General features: G+C 43.3%; 1 protein-coding gene across 4 annotated transcripts in view; it reads right to left on the bottom strand.

The window, feature by feature from the left end:
• Positions 1–12,837, bottom strand: part of CHD6 (chromodomain helicase DNA binding protein 6) — a 206,628-nt gene extending 193,791 nt beyond the window's left edge. For 3 of the 4 annotated variants that reach the window (XM_058433279.1, XM_032143088.2, XM_058433281.1), the window contains exon 1: positions 12,759–12,837. The gene's annotated coding sequence lies outside the window, so the exon portion shown is untranslated. The remainder of the gene's footprint in view (positions 1–12,758) is intronic. The other variant, XM_058433280.1, reaches the window with a different exon arrangement.
• Positions 12,838–13,968: the final 1,131 nt, after the last annotated feature.

Genomic DNA, 13,968 nt, shown 5'->3' with positions numbered 1-13,968 from the left:
GTATGAATACCTGACCAAAGGAAAACTGACTTTAATGCAGGCAAATAGTTTTTGAGAACCTACTATGTACAAATCTCTATGAGGAATTAAAGGTACAAAGAATGGGCCTTGCACCAATGAGGACCACAATTTTGTAGGAAAAGACAAACATTTAGAACACTGAAGGAAAAGAATAATGGTTGACTCTGTCTCACCTTGTCCCAGCTGCTAATGCTTCAATTCAAAGACTTATCTCGGCCGGGCGTGGTGGCTCATGCCTGTAATCCCAGCACTTTGGGAGGCTGAGACAGGCGAATCACGAGGTCAGGAGTTCGAGACCAGCCTGGCCAACATGGTGAAACCCCGTCTCTACTAAAAATACAAAAAACTGGCCAGGTGCGGTAGCTCACGTCTCTAATCCCAGCACTTTGGGAGGCAGAGGCGGGCAGGTCACGAGGTCAGGAGATCGAGACCACCCTGGCTAACACGGTGAAACCCCGTCTCTACTAAAAATACAAAAACAAAATTAGCCAGGCGTGGTGGCAGGCGCCTGTAGTCCCAGCTACTCAGGAGGCTGAGGTGGGAGAATGGCGTGAACCCAGGAGGTGGAGTTTGCAGTGAGCCGAGACCGTGCCACTGCACTCCAGCCTGGGCGACGGAGAGAGACTCTGTCTCGAAAAAAACAAAATTAGCTGGGTGTCGTGGCAGGCGCCTGTAATCTCAGCTACTCAGGAGCCTGAGGCAGGAGAATCACTTGAATCCAGGAGGTGGAGGTCGCAGTGAGCAGAGATTGCACCACTGCACTTCAGCCTGGGCAACAGTGCGAGACTCCATCTCAAAAAAAAAAAAAAAAAAAAGACTTATCTCCTAGTCAGTCCACTGCAATAGACTCTGAATTCCTTACTCCATCAGGCCCCTCTAAAAGAGTAGTTCTCAAACTCAGGTAAACACTGGAATCACCTGGGAAATTATCAAAAATCCAATATCTGGGCCTCTCCTTCAGAAAATCTGATTTTACTGTTTGTAGCCTGGGTACTGGTAGTGTTTTTTTGTTTTTTTTTTTTGAGACGGAGTCTCGCTCTGTCGCCCAGGCTGGAGTGCAGTGGCGCAGTCTCGGCTCACTGCAAGCTCCGCCTCCCAGGTTCACCCCATTCTCCTGCCTCAGCCTCTCCGAGTAGCTGAGACTACAGGCGCCCGCCACCATGCCCGGCTAATTTTTTTTGTATTTTTAGTAGAGACGGGGTTTCACTGTGGTCTCGATCTCCTGACCTCGTGATCCGCCCGCCTCAGCCTCCCAAAGTGCTGGGATTACAAGCGTGAGCCACCGCGCCCGGCCGGGTACTGGTAGTTTTATAAGCTCTTCAGGTGATTCTAATACACAACAAAGTTTCAGCACTACTCAATCAACTTCTGCTGCCGGAGTGTAAAGTACAAACCACTCTCCTGCATTAAAACCTCTGATGACTCCTCACTGCCAACACAAACCCAAACAACTGACTATGATCTTTAAAGCCTTTCTTAACATCTCCAACCTATCCCTCCCTCCAGCCCCTCACCTACCAGTATTCCATGGCTTTCCACCATACTCCAGCCAGAATGAACTTACCATTTGCCTCTGAGCCCCCAGCAACATATTTCTTATGCATAAAAGGCTCTCCAAACTCATGAACACTAATCTCAGTCTCTGATTATCAAACTCCAAATCAATTTTCAAGTACCCATTTAAAAGGTCTTCCTTTCAAAAGCCTTAACCTACTCCCCTGGCTTAATGGTTGATCCTTCTTCTTGAGTCTTAACAAAATTTGGACATAGCTCTAATCTGACATTGATCATGATGCTTGTAGTGGCAGTTTACCTTTCTGTCTCTTCTAACACAAAGTTCAATCCACAAAGGGAGAGATCGTGTGCATTCCCAGGGCACATGAATGACTGAAACACAATGAATTTTCAATAATTCTTTGCTAAATAAATGGGCATCACACATTGTGGAATAAATGAAAAATATAAGAAAAGACAAAGGCAATTCAATATGAAATGCCAAATTAGTCACAGAGGAAAAATCTAACTCAAGAAGTGCTGTGGGGAGAGAGATTGCTTCAAGCTGATATGGGAAGAGAAGGCTCCACGAAGACACAGGTCTTGCTCTCAAGTCTCATGGAAGGAAAATATCTGGATGGGCCAAGAGGGAGGGGCAGAAAACAATGAGCATGGGAAACAGTACAAAAGCAGACCATCCCACAGGAAAAAAAAAAAAAATTAAAAAAGCTCAGTGCTTTAAAGCAAAGGTTTACGTGCTTACACTATGTAACCACTACATATTTCTTTAAAAAGAAAAGGTATCTGCCTAGAAGGGACACACATCACTTCCACTGAAATGTCAATATCCAAAGCAAGTTACACAGCCATGCCCAACTTCAAGGTGTAAGAGAGAATGTAACCCTACCATGTGTCCTTAAGGAAGAGAACCAGAATACTGGAGTCCTAATGACCACACCATGAAAGAGTCTAGCACCATACCTGGCACATAGTAAGCACTCAGTGATTGACAGCTATTATTATCATGATTATCGAGGGATCTGGGGAAAAAATCTATCCTAATAACCCTAAGTCATATAAGCACATGTGAAAAAAATCTTATGCACATTATTTACAAATAAAGCAAAGGTTAATTTACAAGCATTTCACCGTGATAAAAGGGAGGGATATGCCAAAAAGTTTCTATTAAGCAAAAAAATAGTAAACAAGATTTACCAAAATAGTACAACAAAAATGTTACCACGATATGAGAGGGGGACATGCCAAAACGTTTCTAGTAAAGAAGAGCTATTAAAATACCCATTCTTACTAATTTAAGACATGTAATATTTCACTGATAGTATCTTTATTATTTTAGAGAACATTAAAAAAATTATGGAGCCTTTCACATGTTCACTCCTAATCTCAGAGCACACCTGCCCCATATTTCCCCCATGAATTTTTAAGGGAAATTCTCCTGTGTGGGTTTTCAGGACCCTAATCCTTGGAGGTTAAGGGAAAAGTCCTATACAGCAAAATGAGAATTGAATTCTAATCAAGGTTTGACCACGGATCAGCTCTGTGACCTCACAAATGTTTACATGACTAGGACCCCATCCCATTATGAATAATGAAAATGGATACATGTCTTCAGAATTACCTTCTAACTCTACTCTTCTGCAATCCCTACAAGATAGAAAGTAGCTTTGCTTTCAGAGAATCTAGTAATGATGGTGACCTGTGTAAGACCTGATAACACTTAAATCTGCCACAACCACACTCACAAGGGCAACAACAAAGCTTAGTTCAAGAGTAAATATGCAACACAGTCAAGAACACGCAGGGAGAGCTCTGCTACATGAAATGCTGCAGACACAAAGTACAGATAAAAATGGACACTATGGTTATTTTGTATGTAGCTTATGAAATCACAATATTTTAGTAACATCTCATATAGCATTCCAAGGACAAGTGGCAGTGATGAGAACAAACCTGAAGTAAGGAACCTCCAAACCTTTTAAGCTTAGGATCTGTCCAACTATCAGATCTAAATTTCAGCACACTGGGCTTTCCAATTCTTTAAAACCCCACAGCAAGAATTCAAATACATACCCAGAGAGCTGGGCGCAGTGGCATGTCTGTAGTCCCAGCTACTCAGGAGGCTGAGGCAGGAGGATCATTTGAGCCCATGAGTCTAGCCTGGGCAACATAAGAGACCCAGTTTCTATAAAACAAAAACAAAAACAAAATACATGCCCAGAGATCTAGAACTTGACATCCTTAGAAGAAAGTCAGACAAAAAAGCCAAAGCAGCAAGTTACAAAATGTTGTGCCCCCAATCAGTGACACTTGTGTCAAAGAGAAGCACCTGCCCAGACAACCTACCGCCAGTCACTGCTTTGTGAGTATACAACCACCCTTACAACAGAATTAATGAGAAAACAGTGCTGATCTGTAATGAACACCAAGGAGAGACTATATAGCATTAACTCACGCCATAAACAAAACAGATACTGCTGCATTATAAATTTTGCTATGCTGGCAGCCCTATCCATGATTTTTAAGGAACCTTCCAATTCTAATGTTCTGTGAGTCTATAAACCACATAGGACACCCGTTACTGTCTTTCATGCTTCAAGAGTCACTGCCTAAATGACTAACAATTTCCTGCTTGAAAATCTAAAACCTAGTAAATATATCTAATAAAACTGCTGTATGATTAGACTCACTTTGTTATGACTGGACAGCATTTTTAAAGCTACAGCTCTACATGTGGATCTGTGTTTACTTTTTTTTCTTTTTTCTTTTTTTTGAGATGGAGTCTCACTCTGCCGCCAAGGCTGGAGGGCAGTGGCACGACCTTGGCTTGCTGCAACCTCTACCTCCCGGGTTCAAGCAATTCTCCTGCCTCAGCCTCCCAAGTAGCTGGGATTACAGGCATCTGCCACCAGGCTTGGCTAATTTTTGTATTTTTAGTAGAGTCAGGATTTCACCATGTTGGCCAGGCTGGTCTTGAACTCCTGACATCAAGTGATCTGCCCACCTCACCTCCCAAACTGTTGGGATTACAGGCATAAGCCATTGGTGCCCGGCCTATGTTTATTTCTACAGTAATTTCCTTCTTCTTGTCAATCACAATATAATTTTCAATTTTGCAATAGATTTCGATGAATATACTAGAATCAATCTTATCATTGATTTTTAGGAGTTTAAAACTCGTATTCCCCATTTACAAGTAGATGGGGAGAGGAGACGGAGAAGAATATGCAACCCCGAATGAACCAAAGAAATTGCTTCTATTAACAAATCAATTTTTAAATATATTGGAAAGGGAAGAGAGGATAAGACTCAGTCTTTCAAGGGAGGCTTGGTAAATGTTATTCTAAAAAAACAAGATTCCCTTTATAAAGTTAATTTATAGGTCGGGCGCGGTAGCTCACGCCTGTAATCCCAGCACTTTGGGAGGCCGAGGCGGGCAGATCACAAGGTCAGGAGATTGAGACCGTCCTGGCTAACACGGTGAAACCCCCTCTCTACTAAAAATACAAAAAATTAGCCGGGCGTGGTTGCAGGCGCCTGTAGTCCCAGCTACTCGGGAGGCTGAGGCAGGAGAATGGCCTGAACCCGGGAGGCGGAGCTTGCAGTGAGCTGAGATCGCACCACTGCACTCCAGCCTGGGCGACAGAGTGAGACTCCGTCTCAATAAATAAATAAATAAATAAATAAATAAATAAATAAATAAAGTTAATTGATAGATAAACCTGAAATACTTTGTATGGTAAAAATATCCATTACTGGTCTAAAGTAATGGGAACCCCTATAGCCAGTAGTTTTTATTGAGAACAGGAGAACTACAGTGTTATACTTAAAAGCTGCCTGCCTATCTTCAATCTTAGTGTGAAAGAAGAAAGCTTCAAAAGTCATGTTGAAAGACATCATGCATGTTAGTCATAGACAGGAAGGGTCATAAGTCCCTGCTGGAACAGCTACCTTGCTTTTTGTAAAGCCTTACAAGACACATCTAAATTTGTTCTCTGATCTTACTATTTTCTGAACATTCAAATCAACTTTCAGATAAAAATAAAGAGGCAAATATAAATAGGTAAATAACTATCAATTTTTATTATACGGCTTGCTTAGACTCATTTTAGGTTAAAGGACAATCTTGTTTCCTATTATATTTTCCTTCACAGACACAGAAAAAAATCCACCTTTGCTCCAAAGAGGGTAAAAATGCTAAAGGGTCTAGAGCTGTGCTGTCCAATACTGGTACGACTGGCCATGTGTGGCTATTTAAATTTAAGCTAATATTAAATAAAACTTAAAATTCTCATCCTCAGTCATACTAGCCACACCTTACGGGCTTGAAAACCAACAGTGGCTAGTAGTTCCCGTGCAGATACTGGACACCTCCATCATCACAGGAGTGCTGATCTAGAACAATGTTTCTCAAATTTTGATGTGCACAAAATCATCAGCATAGCTTGTTAAAACACAGACTCCTGGGAACCCCAGGTGGTCTATTTCAGTAGGTCTGGAATGGGGCCCAAAAACTTGCATTTCTTTTTTTTTTTTGAGACAGAGTCTCACTCTGTCACCTGGGCTGGAGTGCGATGGCGTGATCTCAGTTCACTGGATCTCAGTTCATTGCAACCTCCGCCTCTCTGGTTCAAGCGATTCTCCTGCCTCAGCCTCCAGTGTAGCTGGGATTACAAGCACATGCCGCCATGCTTGGCTAATTTTTGTATTTTTAGTAGAGACAGGGTTTCACAATGCTGGCCAGGCTGGTCTTGAATTCCTGACCTCAGGTGACCCACCTGCCTCAGCCTCCCAAAGTGCTGAGATTACAGGTGTGGGCCACCGCACCTGGCAAAACTTGTATTTCTAACATGCTCCAAAGTAATGCTGAAGTTTCCCAACACTTTGATTAGTGAAGAACTAGTTTTTGGTTTTGCTCTTTCCCAATCTATGGCCAAGACTTTCATAAAACACCAGAAAAATGAATTTCCAGGAAAAAATAAACAAAAAAGGACTATAATTATAAACTAATTGTTTTTATAATTAGATTCAACAAACCATTTTTCTAACCATCTGCTATAAAAGCATCTACATGCTTCTTTTCAAGTTCCGTACTCACCTTGTCAGGCAGGTAAGCAGCCCACAGACCTGCAGGAATCTGTAGACTACTTTCAGTAGCCTGATCCACAACAGCTTATTTTTTTACATTTTTACACTTATCTTTCTGGAGCTGGTCATTAATGACCTCTTTCATATCCTCTATTATTTCCTCAATGCATTTTTACAACTCAAGGCAAACTGTTAATTTCATTAAGCAAAATACCCCTAAATCCCTTAAGTGATATTATACCAGGTTTGCTTAAAGAAGCAATCTAATGGTGTCATCACTTACAATGTGATCTGATTCTATCACAGGATCAACAATAATGATGGCTTAACTTTTTCATGCAAGCCCATAGTTGAATTTAGACTGCCAGCAGTGCAAGAATTGCTAAGCCAAAATACACAATGAGCTATAATAAAGTCTCTGTGTTAAATTATGTAAAATTCTTTCCGTAAATAAAATCTATGATCTAGACTTAGCTTACCAGACATAATCCTTCAAAGTATTTCTTAGAATACTGATGGTTTTTCTTGGACCCAAAGTAGAGTCCAGATATATTTCTTTACTCATATACACTTAAGGAAGGAACAAACCAAATAATCAAGTCAATGCCCTTCACCATCTGCCTAAAGCTTAGGTATTTTCCCTAATCTAATTATTATTATCTATTATTAAACAAAATAAACTGATTTTTCTTCTATTCAACTTCTGGTCTGGCCCAACAAAAAAATCTCCAGAATAACTTTAAGTTTGACCACCTCCTAGAGTTATTCTTAGAATTTTTTTGTTACTCTAATATTGTTTTGGCAATTTGCTTATTAAGTAAATAATAAGGCTCTGAGAACTTTAATATAAAATCCTTTTTATATAGTAACACCTGGTTTTATACGTATGTTCTCTGTAAAATTTTTAGCAGTCTAAAAATAAGCTTTTATGTTCAACTACACATTATTTTAAGGAAGAACTCCACTAAAAATTAGCACTAATGGAAGTTGCAAAGCATTTCATAAAAGACTGGGGAATATAAAAAAAAATGGAGGGCTTCTTTTAATTATTCTTCTTCAATGTAAGAAAGAAAAACCCTTCTCCTCCTAACATATTGAATGAAGCAACAGCAGAATTAGTAAGAAGCAGTATTCAAAGCAAGAAAATGTCAGGCGCATTTGCCATGGCCACCCCTCTAGTCCCATCTGCAAAGGCAGATGTGTGAAAACGAGAGGCCGAGGACCCTCTGAGCCCCCATGTCTCCCATTCCAACCTTTAACTCTATCAGGACGCAAGGGCAAGGGCAAGGAATGGCTTCCATATGATTATGTGATCACAGCGAGGGAAGAATTTGGGGGATAACCCCAGGGAATGCCTGAATGCTGCCAGAGGGATGCAGTTCTTCCCCAAGCCCAGGCCAACTGATCAAGGCTGAGATTGCAGAACCTGCTAAAGGACAAAAAAGGTCCAAAGAAGTCAGCATCCAGGCAGAAGATTTTGTTCATGCAAAGCAGTTGTTCTAGAATGACCTAAATTAATGATCCTTAGTATTTTTTGTATGCTGGTGGAAAGGTATGGCGGTAGAGGTATGAGAGTCACAGATCTGTTTGAGAATCATAAAAAAACAATGGATTGTCCGCCTATAAAATACGCAGATGCAAACAAAAATTTGCATACTATTTTGGGGTGTTCACAGACCAGCCAAAGACTCCCTAGGGGTCCATGAACTGCAGGATAAAAAGCTTAAACCTTTAGGTAGGAACTAAAGATGTCTGTTACTACAGCAGCTGGAACTTTTAACCTGAAGCCAGGCTTTTACATAAAAACAATCTTAGAGTTTAAAAAAAAAAAAAATCCAAAACCAAAATACCTTGGTCACATAGTATGTAAGAAAATCCAAAATATATTAAAAATTTAACTACTTGATAAAGAATGACATATTTGATCCATAAAATGCGATCAGCGACTATCCCTTACAAGTATCCTTAATAAAGGGATAAAAAAATGGAAATCTCCCTTTACTTATTTAAAAAATTCAAATATGCATCCATCACTTTCTACTTATGTTTGGATTCCTGTCCTGGTTATCTTACAATTCTACTTCCTAGCATCCCGACATTTTCAAATACTGTCTTAGTATATTAAGTTCTTTTGAAATAGATAACAAAAGCACCATGGGAGTCCGTTGAAAACTTAGGTTTGTTCCTTGCTAAAATTTCTAAGTCCTTCATTATGACTATAAAGAAAAAAGTTCATCAATTCAAAAAAAAATCCTGATTCTTCAAACTAGGAGCATTAAGTTATATCATATACACCCCATTACAAATTCTAAAGGTTGCAAAATAGAACAGTAATGGCAAACAACATAATGAATAAATGTAAGACGATGCACAGAATCACTATTTACTGACTATAAAAACCAACAAATACAGGTACTACAGGCAAAAATAAACATTTTTCTTTGGATTTTATGCAGATGATTTAGTTCAGAAACAGGGACAAGCATGGATATTTTAAAATAACTCCATTTTACTACCTTCAGGACTTTTACGGAAGTAACAGAATTTCTCATGAGGGTATCAACACCTCCACAACATGAACCGAAGAAAAGAACATTTTGGCAAAGGAAAAAGTGACTGCGTTCTCCCTCTGCACTTCATGGTTATTACTGTATCAGGGTACACCTGAACTCCTAAGTGCCCCAGGAAGACTACTCCATGGAGACAAAGTGGGGGAAAGGGTGTCCTCACTGTATTCCAACACTCCTCTTCAGTGACAAATTCCTGAAACGGAAAAGTAAAAATGGATGCACGTGTAGAATTTAGGGAAGGTGTGTTAGCTAACTAACCTAACACCATACCACTAAAATACAACAGTAGGCTTGAGCTTTTAAAAAAATATTTAGAGAGAACTATTGGTGAAAAGGACATGTATTGGATACAGATGATCAGGTTCAAATTCTGGCTCTATCATTGACTAGCTTTATGGCCTTTAATAAGTTACTTCATTTCTCTGAGCTGCAGCCCAGCCTCATGAAGTGGCTATGAAAGCAAAGATACTTTTCCCAACTCTGTAGCCCCAGTATCTGGCTGAGTATTGGACAAACACCAGGTATTCAATCAATGGTAGTTCTTTTTGCTCCACTCACAAGCATGTCACATTCCATTGCAAAAAAAAAAAAAAAAAAAAGTTCTCTAGGGAAGAGGTATCTCAGCTCTGGCTATCATTTTATGTATTTCAAAGAGTTTTCAATATAATAACCTGGTACAGGAGAATGCAGGCAATCCTATGGAATTCAGTCCACCTTTCACTTGAATTAAACTAAAGCTCTGCATGAGCAATGAAGTATAAGAGAATCATTAAATATGTATTAAAAACAAAACTATTTCAAGTCTTCTTATACCAGGCGGGGAAAGGGGAAGGAGGGAGGGAGAGTACAGCCTCCTCAGTTGATATGGATATACTGTTATTGTCCTATACCAAAGATATTTCTGCAGGTAGAATCTTTGAATCCTTAAACTTGTTCAAAGAGATTCAGAACATGGGTGGTTCATGAGTGATCTCATTTAGTAATTACCAATTAAAGTCTTTCCATGAAAAACATAGGCACCTACAGGGAGAATCAAGCCTGATGTTGTGGAACCTCGTGGTATAACACAGGAAGACATAACCACAAACTCTGCTTCGGGCAAAGCCATACTTCCAAGAAAACCAAAACATTTCTTTGAAACTTTTATAAACCAAGGAGCTCTCCAACACATAGTAGCCCAAGGGCCGCCTGTTGTTTCTGACAGGTTTTCTGCAATGTTAGAGCAAAATCACAAATAAGATGTGGTTTCTAATGAGATATGATTCTGCTTCAGGTTTTCTTTGGTATTTGAAATATACAAAAAGTAAATAAATACAAAAACATAACTGCCAAAGGTTCTTCCAGAAATGCAGCAGTTAGTCGTATTTCTCCCACTTCACTTCTAACTTGTCTTTCAATTTTTGTGTGGTTTGCCTTAACTAAGACACTGATGAGTTCAGAGAACTTCCCTAACTACATGAATAATAAATTATAAAAATTATAAAGATATAGAATATTTAAAAGTTGTAAAAATGATCATATTGAAAGAGTTTGCAGTGCTATTAAATGTAACAGAAGAGCTAAATGTGAAAAGCAAAGAAATAGCTGCAGAATAAAAAACGTGACTCCAGGAAGACTGTGATACCACACTGAAGCACAACTCAATTTCGCAACAGATCTAGGTTTACTTCGCCCATGGCCAGGCTACACCAAGAACAGTACTATGGTCTGGTTACTATTAGAGAGACTCCAAAGCTAACAAAACGGTGGGGAAAGATGTGTGCAGGATAGCTTTTAGTCACCCTCTAATCAACAAAAATGTTTAAATTCAAAAGAACTTATAATTCATCTATGAAATCTGCCCTGGAACAAAAAGAACTCCAAAATTAATAATCTTACCACTCCGCATTTTCCCAAGGCCTTTGGTTATAATGATGCATTGCTTATATGAAACCACCTGCTCTCCTTGGCATAAATCATGTTACTTGAGGATTCATGCCTAATCATTTTATCATACACAGATCTCAAATCTTCTTTCTGTTGCCAGAGAGCCTCAAAGTTCACAAAAACTCTCTCTCTGAGGTTGCCAACCTGATTTTCCAATTTGGCTTACAGTCAAACTCGACTGTGCCATGAAATCAACGGGACAGACCCCCAATAAGTTACACAGCTCACATCAGCCTAGGGTGCAAAACCGAGTGGTCTGCCCCGGTTTTTTTCCCCAAACGCCACAAACATATTTCCACAAAGTACATCGAAATTGGGGGCCCATTGGGATGGTACTCTTACATACCATCTGGGAAACAATAATCAAATCTCAGGCAGTATTTCAGACATCCTGAAAACTGTAAATATTTAAAATGTGTATTTTCTGTGTTCGTGGATCTGCCACCAGAAACGAGGAGTTTTCAGGGGGTGGGAAATAAGGCACACACACAGCCCCAGAGAGATGCTCAGAGATGCCAAGGATTCACCAGAAACCTTGGCCAGATTACTAATGGTCCATAAACCCTAATTTGGAGAACAGGGGCCTACGAGCTCAAAATTGAATTATACTGCCTTATTAGATCCCACACGACTGAAACCACAGTCACATTAGTCATAACTGGAACTAGGAATACTTTATGTACACAAATATAAAGTGCCTACTTATGCATTTTTAATTGTATCAAATAAAACTGAAGCTGCAAACAAACTCAAATTTCAATTATCTCACTAGTGAGGGGATTTCCTAATAACGCCTTTAAAAAAAACCAAGTAGCTGCCAACCCTCTGCACATCCGATAGGCATGTCCCTGGAAATCTGGGCGCAACGGACTCCGTTACTTCTCAACAGCGAAGAAAATAAATACCTTGAAGAGGACAGATAGATCTTTCTTTAAAGCTCCAACATGCAATCTAATAATGCACAAAACTTGGCAGCGGGGTTGCAGGACCCCTCCAGGGCTCCAATTTTCGGGGCGAGTGCGCGCTAGTGCGTAAGAAGGGGGCGGAGGGGGTGCGCGATCCGAGGCCGCGCAGGGGCCCCCGCCCCCTCCCGGAACAGCAGCCTGGCACCAGCCCACCCTCCTCCACCCCTGCAAACAGACGCACGACGCGAATAGAGCAACTTCTCCGCGGGGGCGGCGGCGGGAATAGCGGTCACCCCCGCCCCGCCCCAGCGCTGCCGGGCCCGGGGGTCCCACCGCGCCCGCCCCAGGGGGGCCTCCGCACGCCCCGCCCCCGCCCGCCAGGCCCGCGGCCGGGGTCTGCCCGGACCCCCGCCCCTGCGCGCGGCCCGCAGCGGCGCACTCCCAAGGACGGCCGCCCGGCCCGAGCGAAAGCGGGAGCGGGAGCAGGAGCCTGGAGCGGCAGAGGCCGCCCCTCTCCCCAGGCCGCAGGCCGCCGCCTGCCCTCCGCCAGGCCGCCTGCCCGCCGGCCCCGCTCGGACCCCAGCCCGGCCGGGCCTGGACGTCGCCGCAGCCCCTCATCCCGGCTCCATTCATAGGGGCACCCTAACCCGGCCGGCGGGGCGGGGCCGGGGACCCGCGGACAAGGCCGGTCCGCCGAGGCCAGGGAGGAAAATAAAAAGTTAAGAGAAGAACTTACCTAAAATGGCTCCTGCAGCAGCCAAAATACAAACAGCTATTATTTGGTGAAGTTTAGCTCAGACACCCTGCAAGGACACCCTAACCCATCTCGGGCCCGCCTTCCCTGTCGCGCCATTGGGCTTCGCCGGTCCAAAACACAGAACCATTGGTCATCCCGGCTGCCGCTCAGACAGAAGCCCATTTCAAGCTTGCTTGCAGGGGCGAGTGATGGGCTCGCTCCATTGTGCTCGTATTTGCATGGATGTGATCGCGGCCTTGATTGGCCGGTCCTGAGACCGCCCCGCCCCCTGCCTCGTGCCCCCCGCCTTGGAGACGCCGCTGCGCGCGGCCCCGCCCCCCGGGACTAGCGGCGGGGCCACGGGGGCGGGGCGGGGCTGGGGTCCCGCGGGCTGAGGGGGCGGGGCGGGGTCCTGCACACTACAGAGCGCAGGCAGGGGGCGGGGACCTGGGGCGCGCGCGGGCGCCGGCGGGGGTTCAGCCCGCAGGTGGAGGTCTTTCAGGTAGCCGGCTAGCGATCTGGAAGACCCGGGGCTGGCGTCTCCGGGGGTGGGAGAGGATGTGGCTGGGGTCCCGCGACACAGGGGTTCCGCAGGGGCCGAGGTCACGCGGGCAGATGCAAGGAGAGGCGAGGGACCCGCAGGTCAGGAAAAGAAGATCCTGAGTGGCCAAGCGAACGGAGCAGCCTCCACCCGCGTCTCCTGCCGCTCAGCCCGGCTCCCTGGTACTCCTGGCTCCCGACAGGCTTCTTCCCAACGCCCAGCGCGCCCGGGAGTTTTCCAGCCCCGGGGACCCTGCAGCGCCTTGGATAGATCTCCGTGAAATCAGGTGTCGAGCTATGGTGCATTTATTTTAGGGCCTGTCGCTCCTACCATCCTTGTAGCATCTTCAAGGACAGGGCCCAGTGTTTGGCAGAGATTCAACTAATTGTTACACTCTCGAATTCATTCGTTAGCGGCTAATCTTTGAGTGCCCACTAAATTCCAGACATTGATATAAAACGGGATGTTGCGGTCAACAAGACAAAGCCCTTGCTTTCATGGAATAGGCGAAAGACTAAATACAAGGGGTAGGTAGTGATAAATGCTGTAAAGAAAATAGATGGAAGAAGGAGGGAAATTAGACCAGGGTTTAGGAATTAGGAAATTCCTAAATGATGAAAGAAGGGATGGAGAGTTTGCCCTGCCTGGCTGAATACTCTGTGTGGCATC

The sequence above is a fragment of the Hylobates moloch genome, unplaced genomic scaffold (genome assembly GCF_009828535.3).
Source record: "Hylobates moloch isolate HMO894 unplaced genomic scaffold, HMol_V3 SCAFFOLD_21, whole genome shotgun sequence".
Classification (NCBI taxonomy): Eukaryota; Metazoa; Chordata; class Mammalia; order Primates; family Hylobatidae; genus Hylobates; species Hylobates moloch.
The sequence above is the reverse complement of the archived record's forward strand: the minus strand, read 5'-3'. Positions and strand labels throughout refer to the sequence as shown.